Genomic DNA, 22,627 nt, shown 5'->3' on the forward strand with positions numbered 1-22,627 from the left:
GGGTCATTGCACAGAATTTCACTTTGAGCAGGGAAGTGACGTGATCTAACAATGTTGTAATAAGATTGTTTTGGAAGCTGTGTTGATAATAGATTGATAGAGAACAAGGGTGAAAGTAGGAAGATCAGTCAGAAGCTATTGCTGGCTTGGACCAGGGTAACAGCAGTAGAGAGGATGAGAAGTGCTCATATTTTGGACGTCTCTTAGAGACAGAGCCAACAGGATTTGCTGACAGATTGAATATGAAGTGTGAGAGAAAGAGAAATCAAGGATCACTCCTGTAGGTATGTAAATCTTAATGATAGAACAGAGAGCTCAATAGAATAGCAAATTATACACTGAGAAGAACACGAGAGAAGCAGAGACTTGTTCCTGGCTCAGATAAGAAGGCCTGGTACTGCAGTACTGGTCATGTGGATGAAGAGGAGTGATGAAACAAATGAGGAGACAATGGGGTTTTGTTATAGATGGTATGGAGGCGGGAGATGAAGGAGGGAAGGGGGCACTCAAAGTGTCAGGTTTCTGCCCAGGGCTTACCTCAAAAGGATAAGAGAACGAAAGGAGTCTTAGGACTTTGTTAATAAAGCCAGCTCTCAACACCTGGGGTTTTCCCAAAGACTGAAATACAGGCTAGCTTTTACATACATGAGAGAAAGAATCAGAATCTTATAGTTGGAAAAGAATTCTGAAACCAGCTAGGCTCACCTCATTTTATGCATGTGGGAACAAAACTGGAAAAATTAAGTGTTTTGCCTCAGATTATATTCCTGGTTAGTGATAGAGTCAGACTAGTCTCAGAACTGGAGTTTTCTATTCCCATGTTGCGCCTTTTTCTGCTGTGACACAGTAAGAATCCCACTAATGTGAGTCCAGACTCTTTCTAACACGTTGTTTTGGGCAAAGCCATCCATGTTCCCTACTAAGTACTCCCCTTTTCAGTGCTATTTCAATTCTTTGAATTACAGCACAGAGAAAGACTCAATTAGGTGCTCTTTTTTTAAGAGTTATAATTTGCTATCTTACCAAGGAGGATGCATTCCAGAATCCACAATCTGCAGACAGGCTCAGCAGTAGCCAAATGCATAGCGTTATGTAAATTTTGAATACAAATCCTTAAATCCAGAGGCTTTGAAATCACATCTGTTTTCTAGAAGTTCCTGGACTTCTGGGAGCTTTTATTAAAGAATCCAGACTTTGCAGCTATCATTTTCCAGATGTTGCTTTTGATAAGACTAATACTATATTGCATAATAGAGATATTTCCCCCTTGCAGTTGCTTTCTCAGTGGAGAAAATAAATTAGGGAGTTACTCATGTCTTAACTATTTTTTATTAATTTAGGATTAAAATTTCTTTTAAAGAAAGTGATATAAGGTATAATTCTGGGCTAACCTCATAGCTCTGTTAGTCTTAGTTTTCTCATCTGAAAATGAAGGAATTGGACTAGTTGATTTCCAAAGGGTCTTTCAGCCCTATAGTTTTGTGCCACATAGGCAGGAGGAAATATACAAAAATTAAAAACAGTTGCCCTAGTAGGACAGTGGGCATATAAGTGATTTCTCATCTTTAAAAATATTTATATTGTTGTTTTCACTAAAAAAGTAAAAGTTACAATGTCAGCATTATATAAAATCATTAGCATAAAAATAAAATTACATGACTGATCACTACATTCAAAGAAAGCCAAGGTTCTTATGCTATTTTTACTTTCTCTTGTTAGAAGTGTGTAATTTGAAAGGGTGAACTATGTGATAAAGGATTGTTCAAGAAAGGACCAAATGGAAGTAAGACCTACATACGGAGCTTCTTCAAAAAAAAAAAAAAAAGAAAGAAAAGGGAGAGGAGCGTCTATTCTCTAACCCACTCTTCTTGGTCAGATAACAAGATAAGCGAAATCCGAATCAGGAGGAAGTAATAATTATGTAAGGATCTAGGGCTCTTCAAGCCTCCCAAGTTTTGTTTTTACCCTTTGGAGGCAGAAGCTTTAGTTATTCCCTATGAAGGATAAGGATGTGTGATGTTTACACAGTTTTGAAAATATAAATGCTTAATATTAGCAACTAGATGGGTTCCCAAATTCTTAGTGTCTGATGAGTCCCCCCCCCAATAATGTAGAGTTTTAGTATAGTAAGTCTGATCAAAAAGAGTCAAGCTCTGTCCCTAAGTGTAGCTCTTGTTCCTATATACTGTTATTACCTAGATTTAGAGGTCCTCTGAAACCTTGACAGGTAGCCAAAATGAGTCTCGTAGCTTGACAATGGTAGCCTTTGACTTCAGTTTTATGTCCTCTAGGCCCTTCTGTATCTTTGCCTCTCTAGCCCTAGCAACTTTTTTTTCCAAAACTGGGTCTTATATTCAGCCACTTTCAGTTTTATTTTTTAACTGTTCTTTGTAATTAACAACTTTTACTTGGCCTGCAGTAAGTTTTTTTTGAGAAGTCATTACAAATTTGCCCAGGGCTGTCATTATGGGGGGGGCGGGGAGGGTCGCTATTGACATGTATCTAATGTGGAAACACCTGCATCTTTCCTCACTACATGGGAGCCAAGGGATACATCTCTACTCCATCTGCCTAAATAAGCCATACCACTATTTCTCTTTTGCTGTAGCTACCCCATGCTGATGCAGAGTCCTCCTATAAAGATGATGTCCAGAAGTCCCAAATAGAAATTGAGACAAAATATTCATCTGCCTTCAGTAGCTAATGGGGATTTCACTAGTCTTTTAATACTGCCTTCTCTTACTCCAGCCTGGGGCCTACTCCGGGGCCTGTTCAGAGTCTTCCTGCCTCAAATGCTCTACTTTATTTCATGTCTTGTGGCAACTTCAATTATAAAGGAATGAGAATCAAACTAGCATCAGATTTTTCATCATCAACAAAGATTGCTGTAAAACAATGGAACAATACCTTCAAATAAATGAAGGAAAATCAATTTTAGTTTACAATTCCATATCCACCCAAAGTGTTACTAGAAAGCAAAAGGAGAGGAAAGACATTTTTGGGCATGAAGGAACTCAGAACGTGTACTTCCCATATATCCTATTCTAGTAAGTTACCAGAAGGTGTGTTCTAACAAAATGGGAGAATAAACTCTCACACACACAAAGAACAAGCAAAACAAAAAGAAAAATAAGGATTAAAGAAATAGTGAATCTAACCCAGGAGAGTAATGAATTTAAGTCTATGTATCACAATTGGACAACTGGAACTCAATCCCAATTGGAATTGGAATTAAGAGAACTCTAGGAGGAAGTACCTAGGAAAAGATGGAATTTAAGAAACACGTACAATCTGTAACAAATTAAGATGATAAAAGCTGAAGTTTCAGAAAAAAAAGGCAATGAAACATGAAAAACTTGTGGGACTACAACAGCATGGCCCTTCTGAAAAGGACGTACTTGAGGATGAAATCCAACAAACCAAGATTTGTCAATTTTTTAAATTTGTCTTGCATTTTTCTTATATTAATACGTCTTTAAAATTTTTTACTTTAAAGAGCTTAGTATCTTTAAAAACTGAATCCAGATGCATTTAGTCAAGACAGGTCTAAACAGGACATTAAATATCAGGATCCTTTGCCTTTGGCTGGTGATGCTGTTTCCCTCATACTGATCAGGATTGAGGCACTAGAAATAACAATGTAGACAAAAAGCAGATTCAGCGGAGTGAGGAAATAGGAGGACATGAACAGGAGGTTGTAGTCAGAGGGGAATTTTATGAGTTTTGAATGATAAGGTACCAGTTGTGAAACATTAGCCAGTAGTTGGAGTAGAGTGGAAAAGATGGAATTGAGAAAGTTAAGGAATGTGAAGGCAGCATGTTAGAAGACAAGGAATCTGGCAAGAATAAACTATGAGCCATCGAAAAAGGGTGAAGGGAATGTCTCGGAAATTAGTAGAAGAGGAAGAGGAAAGGATAGTATAAATAAAGAGCATAAAAATACTAGATTTCTTCCTTATAATTAATGTATTGCAAAAAGGCCTCTGAATTCCATTAACTTCTCTTTTTTTTTTCTCATTAAACTTTTGTTTTAATGGGTCTTCAAAATTCTGTGACCAATTTTTGGTCAAGTTGTTTCCATTAAAAAATACTGATTTTAAAAACTAATAACTTAAAACTGTCACACACACACACAAAAAAAACATGGTCCACAAAACATTCTCCTTTCCTTCTGAAGGTTTAATGATGCATTGTTATCATTAACCAGTCTTTTACTATTAAACTTAAATAGCCAATTGACACAAACAGTTCTGAGACCGTTCTTCCACCACTGATTAAGACTGGGGTGGCAGGTATTGGGGATAATATTCATTTAGCCTTCTGAGCTTTCTGGGCAGACTTGGTGACCTTGCCAGCTCCAGCTGCCTTCTTGTCCACTGCTTTGATGACACCCACAGCAACCATCTGTCTCATGTCACGAACAGCAAAAAGGCCCAGAGGAGGATAGAGAAGCTCTCAACACACATAGGCTTGCCAGGAACCATATCAACAATGGCAGCATCACCAGATTTCAAGAACTTGGAACCATCTTCCAGCTTTTTTCCAGATCGACGATCTATTTTCTCCTTCAGCTCAGCAAACTTGCAAGCAATGTGAGCCGTGTGACAATCCAGCACAGGTGCATATCCAGCACTGATTTGGCCTGGATGGTTCAGGATAATCACCTGAGCCGTGAAGCCCGCTGCTTCCATTGGTGGGTCATTTTTGCTGTCACCAGCCACATTGCCATGACGAACATCTTTGACAGATACGTTCTTGACATTGAAGCCCACATTGTCCCCAGGAAGAGCCTCACTCAAAGCTTCATGGTGCATTTCAACAGACTTTACTTCAGTTGTAACATTGACTGGAGCAAAGGTGACCACCATCCGAGGTTTAAGAACACCAGTCTCGACTCGGCCCCCAGGGACAGTACCAATACCACCAATTTTGTAGACGTCCTGGAGAGGCAGACGCAAGGGCTTGTCAGTTGGATGAGTTGGTGGCAGGATGCAATCCAGAGCTTCAAGCAGTGTGGTTCCACAGGCATTCCCATCTTTACGGGTGACTTTCCATCCCTTGAACCAAGGCATGTTAGCACTTGGCTCCAGCATGTTGTCACCGTTCCAACCAGAAATTGGCACAAATGCTACTGTGTTGGGATTGTAGCCAATTTTCTTAATGTAGGTGCTGACTTCCTTAACGATTTCCTCGTATCTCTTCTGGCTGTAGGGTGGCTCAGTAGAGTCCATCTTGTTAACACCAACAATTAGTTGTTTTACACCCAGTGTGTAAGCCAGAAGGGCATGCTCATGGGTCTGCCCATTCTTGGAGATACCGGCTTCAAATTCACCAACACCAGCAGCAACAATCAGGACAGCACAGTCAGCCTGAGATGTGCCTGTAATCATGTTTTTGATAAAGTCTCTGTGTCCTGGGGCATCAATGATGGTCACGTAATACTTGCTGGTCTCGAATTTCCACAGGGAGATATCAATGGTGATACCACGTTCACGTTCAGCTTTCAGTTTATCCAAGACCCAGGCATACTTGAAGGAGCCCTTTCCCATCTCAGCAGCCTCCTTCTCAAATTTTTCGATAGTTCTTTTGTCGATCCCACCACATTTGTAGATCAGATGACCAGTAGTGGTAGACTTGCCCGAATCTACGTGTCCAATGATGATGATGTTGATGTGAGTCTTTTCCTTTCCCATTTTGGTTTAGGTTGAGCGGTGGTTTTCACGACACCTGTGTTCTGGCGGCAAACCCATTGCGAAAAAGGAATTCCATTAACTTCTATTGAGAAGTTCTGTTTACGCGTAGTAACATTCAAATACTGTATTTCTCTAATGTATTGCATTGTTAAATTCACAGTCCTATTAGGCCTCTAAACAGATTGATGCTTGGAATTTCCATAATAATCTCCTCCAAATTTAGAGCACATATAGACTTGATGCCAGGGACTGATTATCTTATAGATGATAATTAATAGAACTGAATGATCATATCTGGCAACCAAGAGAATTTTCTTAATTATAGTATCAACAATTTTTCCAGTGACAACATTGAGGATATTTCTTACTTGAGTTTACAATGGCTGAGAATGTAGGGGGGAAGAAGGAATTTCAAGCTACTTTCTTTACTGTCTTCATTTCTCTTACCCCATACACATATCATCTGTCACATAAAAACTGCTCCCATCTAAATCCCAAACCTTATTGGATTCTAATAGTAATATTAATAACTAATATTTGAGCTCCAGACACTACTGAGTATGCTATGAGGATCCGTGGCTGGACAGCCCAAATAAAGGACAGCAGTATAGCTTTTGTTAAAGATATGGAGAAATTCTTCTACATCAAGTCATTGATTGGTTTCTCAGGTGAACATCCTTATAGTTGAATCCCTGCACACATTTCTTTGGATTAAACTTTTAGAAGTAGAATCTCTGGGTCAGAGTGTAGTAGGCTAGATAATGGCACCCCAAAGATGTCCACATCCTATTCCCTAGAACCTGTGAATACATTAACATGGTAAAAAAAACTTTGCAGATGTGATTAAATTAAGGATCTTGAGATGGGGAAAGTATCTTGGATTTTCCTGGTGGGCCCAATGGAATCACAAGGGTCCTCATAAGAATAGAAGGCGATGTAACAATGAAAGCAAGCGCTTGGAGTGATATAAGAGCTATGAGCTAAGGAACGTATGTTAGCATCGTCCATAAGCTGAAAAAGTGAAGGAAATTAATTCCCCCCTCAGAGCTTCCAGAAGGAACCAGCTGCGCAGACACTTGGACTTTAGCCCAGTGAGATGGATTTTGAACTTCTAACCGTGAGTGATAAATTTATTTTGTTTTCTGCCACTAAATTTGTGGTAATTTGTAAATAAGAAACTAATGCAAACAGTTTCAAAGTTTTGATCGCTGAATTTCCTATCACATTGTGTGAGAGTGTGTCTCTTTAATCTTCACTTGTTTATGTTCATGTCCTTTTTCATATAAATGGTCTGTAAACTTTTCTAGGGTACAGAATATACCCTCTGCCTCTCTTTTCATCTCACAAAGTCTCCAGACCCCGAAAGATCCACAAAAGTGTTTATTAACAAAATTGATGAATTTCAATAGAGTAAGAAGTTACTGAAGAAAAATTTGACCTGAATTTTTTTTAAAGAAGTGCGTAAGTTTTACTTTGAGCCCTCTGAAGTTAGGTAAGTATCATATCATGTGTTTTGGAGTTAAGAAAAAAAGGAAAGCAAGTAGTAGGAGTAAATATATCAAGAATCCCTAATATCTCATGCTAAAAGGACAAACTTAGCAGACCCATTATACTATTTCGTTACAAAATGAGAGAAGCAATGGGAAAAAATTAAAGGAAAAATAGAAACATCATATTACACAGATTAATATGCAGACACCTGGATATAGATAATGATTAACACATTCTTCCTCATTCTTTTGCCACCTGTGTTCTAACACGTTTTTATTATTACCCTTTTATTTTTTTTCTTAATGGCTTTGAGCTAAATTGACATACAGTAAATTGTATGTGTTTAAGTATGGTAAGTTTTGACACATATAAAACCTGAGAAACCATCACCATAATTAAGATAATGAAGATATCCATCACCCCAAAAAGTTTCCTTGTCCCCTTTTGTATCTCCCCTTTCTGCTCCTTTCCACAACCTCCCACCTAATCTGCCTTATGTTACTATAGATGAGATTTCAGGTGCTTGGAGTTTGTATAAATGAAGTTACATACATTACATGAATGTACTCTTTATTCTCTGGTTTCTTTTATTCAGATATTTTGAGATTCATCCATGTCATTGGATGAATTTATTCCTTTTCATTGGATTAGTAGTTTTGGGTTTGAACATAACCACAATTTCTTCAGTCATTTATCTATTGATGGACATTTGGGTTGTTTTCAGTTTTGGGCCATTATAAAAGCTGCTGTGAACATTCATGTACATGCCTTTATGTGAATATGTGCTTTCATTTCTCTTGGTTAAATACCTAGGAAAGCAGTGTCTGGGTAATGTGATAGATACAATTTTAGCTTTGTAAGAAACTACCAAACTGTTTTCCAAAGTAGTTGTAGCATTTTACAGTCTCACCATCAGTGTTTGTGGAAGTTCAAGCTACTCCACATCCTCACACACACTTGTTCTATTCATTTTTTGTTAGCCATTGTAATAGGTATGTAATGATATCTCCCAGTGATCTTAATTAGCCTTTCTCTAATAACTAATGATGTTGACATTTTTTCCTATGCCTATTTGCCATTCTTATTTGGTGCCTGTTCAAATCTTTGTCAATTTTGATTGGGTTTATTTATTGAGTTTGTGAGTTTATCATACTTAGTAAAAGTCCTTTAAAAGATAATTTATTTCATATGACTTAAATCTGTTTAAATGTATTAAGACTTGTTTTACACCCCAAAACGTGGTCTGTTTTGGTAAATATGTGCACATGAAAAATATGTGTATGCTGCTGCTGTTCGGTAGAATGTTCTATGAATGTCAATTCACGTTTGCTGATAGTGCTTAAGTCTTCTACATTTGTGGTAGGCAAAGAGAACCCCAAAGATGTCCATATCCTAATCTCCAGAATTTGTGAGTATGTTACTTTACATGGCAAAAGGAACTCTGCAGACATGATTAGGTTAAGGGTATTGAGATGGGGAGAGTACCCTGGATTGTTCGGGTGGATCCAATTTAATCATATGGGCCCTTAATAGCAGAGGACTTTTCCCAGCTGTATTCAGAGGGATCTGCAGCTATGGAAAAAGGGTCAGAGAAATTCAACATTACTTGCTTTGAAGATGACAAGGGCCATGAGCCAAAAAATGGTAGGTGATCTCTAGAAGCTAGAGAGGGTAAAGAAATGGATTTTCTTAGAGAATACAGAAAGGAGTGCAGCGCTGACAATATTTTAATCATAGCCCAATGGGACCTGTGTTATACTTCTGACTTTCAGAACTAAATTGTTTAAGCCCCTAAATTTGTGGTAATTTGTTACAGCAGCAAGAGAAAAATAATACATTGGTCCATGTAGTTAGACTTTCTAGTACTCTTCACTTTTTGTTGCTGTTGTTGTTTAGATCCAGATTTCCAATTGGTGTAATTACTTTACCTATGTAAAAGTTTTCCTTTACTATCTCTAGTGGTGTAGGTCTACTGTTGATACAACATTACAGCTTGTTTATGTCTGAGAAAGCCCTTTGACATTTTTAAACAATTTTTTGTTTCTGTTTTTTCATTGGGTAAGGAATTCTGGGCTAGATTCTTCTTTATATTCTTTTCTTTTTTTTTTTTTTTTTAAAGATTTTATTTATTTACTTGAGAGAGAAACAGAGATAGCGAACCAGGAGATGAGGGTGAAGCAGGCTCCCCACTGAGCAGAGAGCCAGACTTTGGACCCTGGGATCATGACCTGAGCCTAAGGCAGACGCTTAACTGACTGAGCCACCCAGGCACCCCTTTATCTTCTTTTAGTACTATATAGATGTTATTCCAATAGATTGCTTGCATTCTTTCTGATGAAAAAAAATTGTCATCTTCACTTGTGTTCCTCTTTATGTAATCAATCTTTTTCTCTGGTTCTGGAAAAATGAGTGAGATATGGATTTAAAACCAATGGTTTATGATATCAGAAATATGTATTCTTTGGTGAGAAAGAGATCAAATAACACCAATGTTGATAAAATTACATTTGTCTGCAGGCTAACTATAAATAATGTATAGTAATTGTTCTCAAACTTTCTGGTATCAGGACTACTTTGAACTCTTAAGAATTATTGAAGACCTCAAAGAGATTTTGCTTATATGGATTATATTTATCAATATTAATCACCATGTTAGAATTGAAATTGAGAACAATTTTAAAGTATTATTTTATAATAAGGCCATTATATGTTAACAGAAATAACATATTTTTGTGAAAAAATGACCATATTTCCAAAACAAAAATATTCGGTGAGAAGAGCTATAAAGAAATCTCTTTAAGGGTGCCTGGCTGGCTAAGTCAGTAGAGCATGCAACTCTTGATCATGAGTTCAAGCCCCACGTTGGGCATGGAGCCTACTTAAAAAAATAAAATAAAAAATAAATCCCTTTAAAGTCTGGGTTAATACACAATAGCTGAATTATCTCATCTATTTCTACATTCAATCAGTTGTATGTATGCATTGTTTTGGTTGAAGTTATGTGAAGAACGCCTGGCCTCACATATTAAGTAGTTGGAAAGGGAGGGAATATTTTAATATCTTTTTCAGATAATTGTGGATATTAGTCACTGATATTAAACCACATTCAACAAATAGTAGTTTCTCAAAAGTAAGTTGTAATGTGGCATCAGAAACCAATGAACTTTTTTGGGGCCCTCTTACATTAATATCTACTGTCTGTCCTGAACTTTGGATCTTTTATCTTGGCAAGATTTTTTTTTTTTTTTTTTTTTAGAGTCTGAGTGCACACTGCATGAGCTGGGTGGCGGCAGTGGGGGTGGGCAGTGTGGGGGCAGAGGAAGAGAGAGAGAGAGAGAATCTTAAACTGGCTCCACACTCAGTCTCACCACCCTGACATCATGACCTGAGCCAAAATCAAGAGTCAGATGCTTAACTGACTGAACCACCCAGGCACTCCTTGGCAAGATTTTATAACCTCATGCATTGGTCAAATATTGGTTACCAAGTTGTGCACGTCTTCTCATTCTGATACATATCATTATATAATACCTTAAAATCATATTCATAAAGATCACCACTGATTTAACCCAGAAGTCTTTAAGTATCGGGAAGCTATCAAAGTCACCATGGCAGGTACAAGTTTTTTCAGAATTCTAACTTTCTCTTGAAAGCTTAAATTTGGCCATTGACAACAAATATAGTCAGTTATTGTTCTTAAAATTGTAGGCTCACTTCCTTCATTTTCAAGGAACTGTCCAGATATCAAAGTCTGAATAACTATGGTCTGTCTGCCTATCATTCTCCCCCCTAACTTTATTGAGGGATAATTGACATGTAACTTTGTAAGTTTAAGGTGTACAACTTGATGATTTGATATTTGAATATATTTTGAAATTATTAACATAATTTTAGTTAACACATCCATCACCTTATGTAGTTACAGTGTGTGTGTGGGGGAAGGTGAGAACTCTTAAGGCTTATTCATTTAGTGATTTTCAAATATACAGCACAGTATTGTTAACTATAGTCACCATGGTGTGCATTACATCCCCATAATGTGTTCATCTTATAACTGGAAATGTGTACACTTTGACCACTTTCACCCATTTCCTCCACCCCCATCATACACCCCAGGCAACCACCAATCTACTCTGTTTCCATGAGTTTAGTTTAGTTCTTTTTTTTTTAAGATTCCACATAAAATGAGACCATATGGTATTTGTCTTTATTTGACTTATTTCACTTAGCATAGTGCCTTCAACATCTATCCATGTTGTCACAAATGGCAAGATTTTCTCCTTTTTTTTTGGCTGAATAATAGTCCATGATACATACACACACAACACATTTTCTTTATCCATTCATCCCTTGATGGACACTTTAGGTTGCTTCATGTCTTGGCTATTATGCAGGGAACATGGGGGTGCAGATATCTTTTTGACCTAGTGTTTTCATTTTCTTCAGATAAATACCTTGAAGTGGAATTGCCAGATATGATATAGTTTTAATTTTTTAAAATGTTTCCATTTAAATTTTTAATTACAGTGTAATTAACATAGTATTATAGAAGTTTCATATGTACAATATAGTGATTCAACAATTCTGTACATTACTCAGTGCTCATCATGATAAGTGTATTCTTAACCTTCACCTTTTTGCCCATCCCCCCACCCATCTTCCCCCTGGTAACCACCCGTTTTTTCTCTATACTTAAGAGTCTGTTTTTTTGGTTTTCTCTTTTTTAATTTGTTTTGCTGCTTAAATTCCACATATGAATGAGGTCATATGGTATTTGTCTTTGACTTATTTGACTAAGTATTATACTCTCTAGATCCATCCCTGTTGTTGCAAATGGCAAGATTTCGTTCTTTATTATGGCTGAGGACCATTCCATTATACATATGTATGTATGTAGCACATCTTTATCCATTCATCTATCAATGGACACTTTGGTTGCTTCCAAATTTGGTTTATTATAAATAAACAGCAGTAAACATATGTGTGCATATATCTTCTCAAATTAGTGTTTTTTGTATTCTTTGGATAAATAAATAACCAGTAGTGGAATTACTGGATCATATCATAATTCTATTTTTAATTTTTTGAGAAACCTCCATACTGTTTTCCACAGTGGCTATACCAGTTTGCATTCCCACTAACAAGGATTTCTTTTTCTCCACATCCTCGCCAACACTTGTTGTTCTTTATATTTTTTATTTTAGCCATTCTGACAGGTGTGAGGTGATATCTCACTGTGCTTTTGATTTGCATTTCCCCAATGATGAATAATGTTGAGCATCTTTCCACGTGTCTTGGCCATGTGTATGTTGTCTTTAGAGAAATGTCTATACATGTCTTCTGCCATGTTTTAATTGGATTATTTTTTGGTGTTGAATTGTATAACTGATTTATATATTTTGGATACTAACTCCTTATTGGATACTGCATTTGCAAATATCTTCTCTCATTTAGTAGGTTGTCTTTTTTGTTGATTATTTCTTTGCGGTGTAGAAGCTTCGCACTTTGATGTAGTCTAAATAGTTTACTTTTGCTTTTGTTTGACTTGCCTAAGGAGATTGATCTAGAAGGATGTTGATCCAGCCAATGTCAAAGAAATTACTGCCTGTGCTCTCTTCTAGGATTTTTGTGGTTTCAAGTCTCACATTTAGGTCCTTGATCCATTTTAAGTTTATTTTTGTTTATGGTGTGAGAAAGTGATCCAGTTTCATTCTTTTGCATGTGGCTGTCCAGGTTTCCCAGCACCATTTGTTGAAGAGACTGTCTTTTTCTTTTTCTTTTCTTTTTTTTTTTTTTTAAAGATTTTGTTTATTTATTTGACAGAGAGAGAGACAGCGAGAGAGGGAACACAAGTAGGGGGAGAGGGAGAAGCAGGCTTCCCGTTGAGCAGGGAGCCGGACATGGGGCTCGATCCCAGGACCCTGGGATCATGACCTGCGCCGAAGGCAGACGCTTAACAACTGAGCCACCCAGGTTCCCCCGAGACTGTCTTTTTCTAATTGCATATTCTTGCCTCCTTTGTGGTAGATTAATTGTCCATGTAATTGTGGATTTATTTCTGAGCTCTCTGTTTCACTGATCTATGTGTCCTTTTTTGGTGCAGTACCATACTGTTTGGGTAACTACAGCTATGAAGTATATCTTGAAATCTGGGATTGTGATACTTCCAGTTTGTTCTTCATTTTCAAGATTGCTTTGGCTATTTGGGATCTTTTGTGGTTCCAGACAAATTTTAGGATTATTTGTTCTAGTTCTGTGAAGAATGCTGTTGGTATTTTGATGGGGATGGTATTAAATCTGTAGATTGCTTTGGGTACTGTGGACATTTTAACAGTATTTGTTCTTCCAATGTATGAGCATGGAATATCTTTCCATTTGTTGTCATCTTCAATTTCTTTCATCAGTGTTTTATAGTCCTTAGAGCACAGGTCTTCCACCTCATTGGCTAAGTTTGTTCCTAGGTATTTTATTTTTGGTGCAATTGTAAATGAGACTGTTTTCTTACTTTCTCTTTCTGCTGCTTAATTATTGGTGTATAGAAATGAAAAAGTTTTCTGTATATTGATGTTATATCCTGTGACTTTACTGAATCCATTTGTCAGTTCTAGTAGTTTTTGGGTGGAGTCTTTAGGGTTTTCTATGTATAGTATCATGTCATCTGCAAATAGTGAAATGTTTTATTTCTTCCTCACCAAATTTTGGATGCCTTTTATTTCTTTTACTTGTCTGACTGGTGTGGCTAGGACTTCCATGTTGAAATATGTTGAATAAAAATGGTGAGAGAGGACACCCTTGTCTTTTTCCTAACTTTAGGGGAAAAGCTCTCAGTTTTTCACCATTGAGTGTGATGTTAGCTGTGGTTTTTTATATATGGTTTTTATTATGTTGTTGTATGTTCCCTCTAAATGCACTTTGTTGAGTGTTTTTATCACGAATGGATGTTGTACTTTGTCAAATGCTTTTTCTGCATCTGTTGAAATGATCATATGGTTTTTATCCTTTCTCTTGTTGGTGTGATGTATCATGCTGATCAATTTATGAATATTGAACCACCCTTGAATCCCAGGAATAAACCCCACTTGATCATTGTAAATGATTTTTTTAAATGTATTACTGGATTTGACTTGCTAATATTTTGTTCAGTATTTTTGCATCTATGGTCACCAGAGACGTTGACCTGTAGTTCTCTTTTTTTTGTAGTGACTTCATCTGGTTTTAGAATCATGGTAATTCATTCATAGAATGAATTTGGAAGCTTTCATTCTTCTTCCATTTTTTGCAATAGTTTGAGAAGAATAGGTATTAACTCTTCTCATTTGGTAGAATTCACCTGTGAATCCCTCTGGTCCTGGACTTTTGTTAGTTGGGAATTTTTTGATTACTAATTCAATTTCACTGCTGTTCAAATTTTCTATTTCTTTCTGATTCAGTTTTGGGAGATTATGGGTTTCTAGGAATTTTTTTTAAGATTTTATTTATTTGAGAGAGAGAGGGAGAGAAAGAGAAAGAGCATGAGCGGGGGGGGGGCAGAGGGAGAGAGAGAGGGAAGCGGACTCCCCTCTGAGCAGGGAGTTGGACGCAGGGCTTGATCCCAGGATACCAAGATCATGATCTGAGCTGAAGGCAGACCACTTAGCTGGCTGAGCCACCCAGGGTCCTAGGCTTCTAGGAATTTATCCATTTCTTCTAGGTTGTCCAATTTGTTGGCCTATGGTTTTTTATAATATTCTCCTATAATCCTTTATATTTCTGAGGTGTCAGTTATTTTTCTTCTTTCATTTCTGATTTTGAGTCCCTTCTCTCTCTCTCTTTCTCTCTCTCTCTCTGATGAGTCTGGCTAAAGGTTTATCAATTCTGTTGGTCTTTCCAAAGAACCAACTCCTGGTTTCTTTGATTTTTATTTGTTTGTTTCTATATTGTTTATTACTGCTCTGATCTTGTTTCTGTCCTGCCTTCTACTGGTTTGGGGTTTCGTTTGTTCTTCTTTTTCTAAGCTCCTTTAGCTGTAATGTTAGGTTGTTTATTTGAGATTTTTCGTGCTTCTTGAGATAGGCCTGTATTGCTTTAAACTTCCCTCTTAGAACAGCTTTTGCTGCATCCTAAAGCTTTTGGACCACTCTTTTTCATTTTCATTTGCCTCCGCGTATTTTTTTTTTAATTTTCTCTTTGATTTCTTGGTTGACCCATTCATTGCTTAGTAGCATGTTATTTGTTGTACTCTTTCCAGACTTTTTTCTTGTGGTTGATTTCTAGTTTCAAAGCATTGTGGTTGGAAAAGATGCATAATATGACTTTAATCTTTTTGAATTTATTGAGACTTACTTTGTGGCCTAACGTGTGATCTGTTCTAGAGAATATTCCATGTGCACTTGAACAAAATGTGTATTCTGTTTTAGGAGGGATTGTTCTGAATATATGTTAGGTCCAGCTGGTCCAATGTCTCATTCAAAGCCCATTTCTTTGTTGATTTTCTGTTTGGATGATCTATCAATTTATGTAAGTGGGAGGTGAAAGTCCCCTACTATTACTGGATTACTGTCAATTATTTCCTTTGTTAATAGCTGCTTTATGTATTTGGGTGCTCCTTTATTGAGTGCATAAATATTTACAATTGTTTTCTCTTTTCTGGATTGTTCCCCTTATGATTATGTAGTCTCTTTCTTTGTCTCTCTTTTTTAAAGATTTTATTTATTTATTTATTTATTTATTTGACAGAGAGAGAGGGAACAAACAGGGGGAGTGGGCAAGGGAGAAGCAGGCCTCCCGCCAAGCAGGGAGCCCAATGTGGAGCTTGATCCCAGGACTCTGGGATCATGACCCGAGCCAAAGGCAGATGCCCAACAGCTGAGCCAGCCAGGCACCCCTTTTTGTCTCTTTTTACAGACTTTGTTTTAAAGCCCATTTTGTCCGATGTCAGTATTGTGTATTGCTACTCTGCCTTTCTTTTCACATCCATTTGTATGATAAATGTTTTTCCATCTCTTCACTTTCAATCTGCATGTATCTTTACATCCAAAGTATGTCTCTTGTAGGGGGCATATAAATAGGTCCTATTTTTTTATCCATTCTATCACACTGTCTTTCGATTGGAACATTTAGTCCATTTATATTCAGAGTAATTATTTATAGGTTTGTACTTACTGCCATTTTGTTACTTGTTTTAGTGGGTTTTTTTTAAAGATTTTATTTATTTATTTATTTTTTAATGATTTTATTTATTTATTTGAGAGCAAGAGAGCATGAGAGGGAAGAGGTTCAGAGGGAGAAGCAGACTCCCCGCTGAGCAGGGAGCCCGATGTGGGACTCCATCCCGGGACTCCAGGATCATGACCTGAGCCAAAGGCAGTCGCTTAACCAACTGAGCCACCCAGGCGCCCTAATGTTGTTTTTATAGTTCTTCTCTGTCCCTTTCTTCTCTTGTTCTTCTTTTCTTGTTTGATGTATTTTTTAGTGATATACTTGAATTCCTTCCTATTTATTATTTATTTTGCAGATCTATTACAAATTTTTGTGCTTACCATTAGGCTTATGTAGGGCATCTTATGCATATATCAGTCGCTGTTAAGTGGATGGTTGCTTAAGTTTGTACCCATTCTAAAAGCATTAAATAGGAATTAAGATGGCAGAGCAGTAGGTAGACCCTAGGCTTGACTCGTACCTCAAACACAGCTAAGGAAGTATCAAATCATTCCAAACACCCAAGAAATTGATATGAATGCTGAAAGAACAAACTGCAGAACTAGAGAGAGTAAAGAAGCCACATTGTAGAAGATAGGAGGTGCAGAGATGTGATTCTGGGGAGAAAGGAATCATGGGTCTGCAGGGGGAGGGAGCCTTGATCTCAGAGAGAGAAGGGAGAGAAATAAAGAAACAGAAAGCAGCATGCAGGGGATTGCATAAGAGAAACACTTCCCAAAAACTATTGACTGGGAAAACTAGAGCAGCTGATTATCACAAGTTTTTACAAGCAGCGGAGCCCAAAGTCTGAAATTTTAGAAGTCCGCACCACCATTGGGTGGAGCCTGGTGGGCATAGTGATGCTCCTGTGGGGAAGGAGGGCAGAGGCCCGGGAGCAGACGGTGTGGTTTGGGTAGCACTGGGAGAGACAGTTCCCCTTCTTGGAGTGCATTTGGGAGAGGTGGTGGGGCATCTCAGAGGACCAAAGAGTTGGTGGGTGCCAACATGCTGCTGTGTTCATTAGTATAGGAACAGAGACACCTGCTGAGGGCAGCAAACCTTGGTACCTGCTTTTTGCTGTGCTTTACCATACACTCCAAGCTGCTGCATGATGGTATAACTGCTTTTCCAGGACTAACTGGCACCAGCTGCAGCATGGCAAGACCCACCCCCAGAGGATCAACATGGGTCCACCCTACACTGGGTCCCTAAAATCTGGAGTTTCAAACCCAGCCATGCACCTGAGATAAAACACAAGAGCACTCTGCTGCCTGCCAAGCAGACAGCTTGGACACAGACAGAGTGAAGGAAGGGATCTGACAGAAGGTGGGGATGCAAGAGGGGAGATTGTTTGCTCTTCTGTGAGGGCTTCCTGAACAGTGGTGGGCATGAACTCCCCACTTAGGGGACAAGAGAGTGGGGCGATGCCACCCCCCATCAACACTGACAGATTTCAGTGAGCAACACAACATCCCCAGTGGAGGCTGAAGCCAATTGCACCAAGCACCACCTCTTCCCCTCCCGCCCCCGCACCACGCCCTGCAGGTGCATCTTTACTATGGCAAGTCAGCCTGAAAAGCAGTGCAGCAGGCCCATCCCCCAGAAGACAAGCACAAACTCCTCCTGTACACCAAATCTACTGATCATAGAGTGCTGCAAAGCTTCAGCAATAGGGGAAATAGGACTTAGCCTCTTAACAAGCAGACCAAAACATACCTCATTAAAATTTGCCACAATATGGACAAGGTCCAAACATTACCCACTGTAGGCAAGGAGAAACTCTGCAGAGGGCTGACCTGAGGGAAAGAGCAACCAAAACACAACAGCAGGATGCACAGTCTGAAATACTTCCTGAAGCATCAGGCCTTGGACAGTATAGGACCTCTTATTAATAATATAGCCATTACTCTCAGAAGCAGGAAATATAACAAGCTTTCCTAACACACAAAAAGCAGTGACCTAGACAAATAGATGAGATGTAGGAATTTACCCCAAAAGAAAGAACAGGAATAGGTCACAGCCAGAGAACTAATCAAAACAGATAAGTAATATGCCTGAACCAGAATTTAAAACAACAATCAGTGGTGCCTGGCTGCCTCTGTCAGTTAGTCAGTTAAGTGTCTGACTCTTGATTTTGGCTCAGGTCATAATCTCAGAGTTGTGAGATTGAGCCCCATGTCGGGCTCCACACTGGGCATAGAGCCTCCTTAAAATCCTTTCTCTCCCTTTCCCTCTGAACACCTCCCCCCCGCCCCCTGCCCAAAAAAATAAGGATACTAGCTGGCCTTGAGAAAAGCATAGAAGACACTAGAGAATCCCTTTCAGCAGAGATAAAAGAGCTAAAAGCTAGTCAGGTCGAAATGAAAAAATGCTATACCCAAGATACAAAACTGAGTCGATGTAATGACAATGAGGATGGATGAAGCAGAGGAACAGATCAGTGATATAGAAGATAAAATTATGGAAAATAAGCTGAAAAGAAGAGGGAAAGAAAAGTATTGATTATGAATGTAGACTTAGGGACTCAGTGACTCCATAAAGTGTCATAACATTCGTATCATAGAAGTCCCAGAAGAAGAAGAGAAGAAAAGAGGGCAGAAGGTTTATTTGAGCAAATTATAGCTGAAAACTTTGCTAATCTGGGGAAAGAAATGGTCATCTATTTTTTTTAAAGATTTTATTTATTTATTTGACAGAGAGATAGAGAGCACAAGTAGGCAGAGTGGCAGGCAGAGGGAGAGGGAGAAGCAGGCTCTCCGCTGAGCAGGGAGCCGGACATGGGGCTCGATCCCAGGACCCTGGGATCATGACCTGAGCCGAAGGCAGCCGCTTAACCGACTGAGCCACCCAGGCGCCCCGGTCATCTATTTTTTTTAAAAGATTTATTTATTAGAGCGAGAGTACAAATGGGGAGAGGCAGAGGGAGAAGCAGACTCCCTGCCGAGCTGGGAGACCAACATGGGGCTCGATCTCAGGACCTGGAGATCATGACCCAAGCTGAAGGCAGATGCTCAACCATCTGAGCCACCCAGACGCCCCTAGGAAATGATCATCTAAATCCAGGAAGCACAGAGAACTCCCATCAAATTCAGCAAAACCCAGCCAACACCAAGACACATTGTAGTACAATTTGCAAAATACAGAGTTAAGGAAGGAACCCTGAAAGCTGCAAAGGAAAAGAAATCCCTAGCATACAAGGGAAGACAATCAGGTTAGCAGTCGATCTCTCCATAGAAACCTGGCAGGGCAAAAAGGAGTGGCATGATAAATTCAATGTGCTGAGGGGAAAAATATCCAGCCAAGAATACTTTATCCAGCAAGGCTGTCATTCAAAATAGAAGGAGAGATAAAGAGTTTCCCAAACAAAAACTAAAGGAGTTTGTAACCACTACACGAGTCCTGCAAGAAATGTTAAAGATGGCCCTTGAAGTGGGAAAGAAAGACTGAAAGCAACAAAGATTAGAAAGGAACAGAGAAAATCTCCAGAAATAGAGACTTTATAGGTAATACAATGTCACAAAATTCTTAACAATAATTACTCTGAGTGTAAGTGGACTAAATGCGCCAATCAAAAGATATAGGGTATCAGAATAGATTTAAAAAAAATAGCCATCCAAATGCTGCTTACAAGAGATTCATTTTATTTTTATTTATTTTTAAGATTTTATTTATTTATTTGAGATAGTGAGAGAAAGCACAATTGGAGGGCAGAGGGAGAGGGAGAAGCAGACTCCTCACTGAGCAGGGAGCCCAATGCAGGGCTCGATCCCAGGACCCTGGGACCATGACCTGAGTTGAAGGCAAATCTTAACCAACTAAGCCACCCAGGCACCCCAAGCGGCTTATCTTAGACCTAAAGGACACCTCCAGATTGAGAGGGGTTGGAGAATCATCTATCATGGTAATGGATATCAAAAGAAAGCCAGAGTAGCCATAGTTATATTAGACAAATTAGATTTTAAACCAAAGACTGTAAAAAGAGATGAAGAAGGGCACTATATCATAATTAAAGGGTCTATCCAACAAGAAGATCTAACAGTTGTAAATATTTATGCCCCCAACTTGGGAGCACCCAAACATAAATCAATTAATATCAATGAGTTTGTTAATAATACAATAATAGTAGGGAAATTTAACACCCCACTTAACAGCAATGGACAGATGCTCAAGTAGAAAATAAACAAGGAAACAATCGTTTTGGATGACAGACTGGGCCAGATGGACTGAACAGACCTATTCAGAATATTTCATCCTAAAGCAGCAGAATACACATTCTTTTCCAGTGCACATGGAACATTCTCCAGAATAGATCACATACCAGGTCACACATCAGGCCTCAACAAGTACAAAAAGATTGAGATCATACCATGCATATTTTCAGACCACAATGTTATGAAACTTGAAGTCAACCACAAGAAAAAATTTGGAAAGACCACAAGTATATGGAAGTTAAAGAACATCCATCCTACTAGGAGCGCCTGGGTGACTCAGTTGGTTAAGCGTCTATCTTGGCTCAAGTCATGATCCTAGAGTCTAGGATCCAGCCCCACGTTGGGCTCTCTGCTCAACAGGGAGCCTGCTACTCCCTCTCCCTCTGCCTGCTACTCCCCCTGCTTGTGTGTGCATGCTCTCTCTCTCTGTCAAATAAATAAGATCTTTAAAAAGAGAGAGAGAGAGAGAACATCCTACTAAAGAATGATTAGGTTAACCAGGAAATTAAATAAGAAAGTGAGAAAATACATGGAAGCAAATGAAAATGAAAACATGACAGTCCAAAACCTCTGGGATGCAGCAAAGGCGGTCATAAGAGACAAGTATATAGCAATACAGGCCTTCCTCAAGAAGCAAGAAGAGTCTCAAATACACAACCTTACCTTACCCCTAAAGAAGCTAGAAAAGGAGCAGCATATAAAACCTAAAGCCAGCAGAAGAAGGTAAATAATAAAGATTAGAGCAGAAATAAACAATATACAAACAAACCCAATAGAACAGATCGATGAAGAGCTGGTTCTTTTTTTTTTCCCCCTAAAGATTTTATTTATTTCATAGAGAGACAGTGAGAGAGGGAACACAGCAGGGGGAGTGGGAGAGGGAGATCTAATGCAGAACCCTGGGATCATGACCCGAGCCAAAGGCAGACACTTAATGACTGAGCCACCCAGGTGTCCCAAAGAGCTGGTTCTTTGAAAGAATTAATAAAATTGATAAATTCCTACCAGACTTTTCAAAAAGAAAAGAGGAAGGGCCCAAATAAAATCACAAATGAAAGGGGAGAGATCACAACTGACATCACAGAAATACAAATTATAAGAGAATATTATGAAAAATTATATGCCAACAAACTGGGCAATCTGGAAGAAATGGATAAATTCCTAGAAACATACAAACTACCAAAACTGAAACAAGAAGAAATAGAAAATTTGAACAGACCCATAACCAGCAAAGATGTTGAATCAATAATCAAAAATTTCCCATAAACAAAAGTCCAGGGCTAGCTGGCTTCCCAGGGGAATTCTACCAGACATTTAAACAAGAGTTAATACCTATTCTTCTCAAACTGTTCCAAAAATAGAAATGGAAGGAAAACTTCCAAATCCATTCTATGAAGCCAGTATTACCTTGAGTCTAAATCCAGAAAAGACCCTACTAAGAAGGCAAATTACAGGCCAATTTCCCTGATGAACATGGATGCAAAAATTCTCAACAAGATCAAATCCAACAGTACATTAAAAGAATTATTTACCACGATCAAGTAGGATTTATTCCTAAACTGCAGGGGTGGTTCAATATTTGCAAATCAATCAATGTGGTACACCACATTAATAAAAGAAAGGATAAATATATCCTTATCATAAGGATCAACCATAAATCCTCTTAATAGATGCAGAAAAAGCATTTGATAAAATACAGCATCCATTCTTGATAAAAAGCTTCAACAAAGGGATAGAGGGAATTTGCCTCAATATCATTTAGGCCATATATGAAAGACCCACAGCTAATATCATCCTCAATGGGGGAAAAACTGAGAGCTTTCCCTCTATGGTCACAAACAAGACAAGGATGTCCACTCTCACCATTACTGTTTAACATAGTACTGGAATTCTTAGCCACAACAATCAGACAACAGAAAGAAATAGAAGGCATCCAAATTGGCAAGGACAAAGCCAAACTTCACTATTAGCAGACAACACGATAGTCTACATAGAAGACCTGAAAGACTCCACCAAAAAATTACTAGAACTGAAACACGAATTCAGCAAAGTTGC

The sequence above is a fragment of the Callorhinus ursinus genome, unplaced genomic scaffold, assembly GCF_003265705.2.
Source record: "Callorhinus ursinus isolate GAN/ISIS: 27379988/994484 unplaced genomic scaffold, GSC_fseal_2.0 scaffold8, whole genome shotgun sequence".
NCBI classification, from domain to species: Eukaryota; Metazoa; Chordata; class Mammalia; order Carnivora; family Otariidae; genus Callorhinus; species Callorhinus ursinus.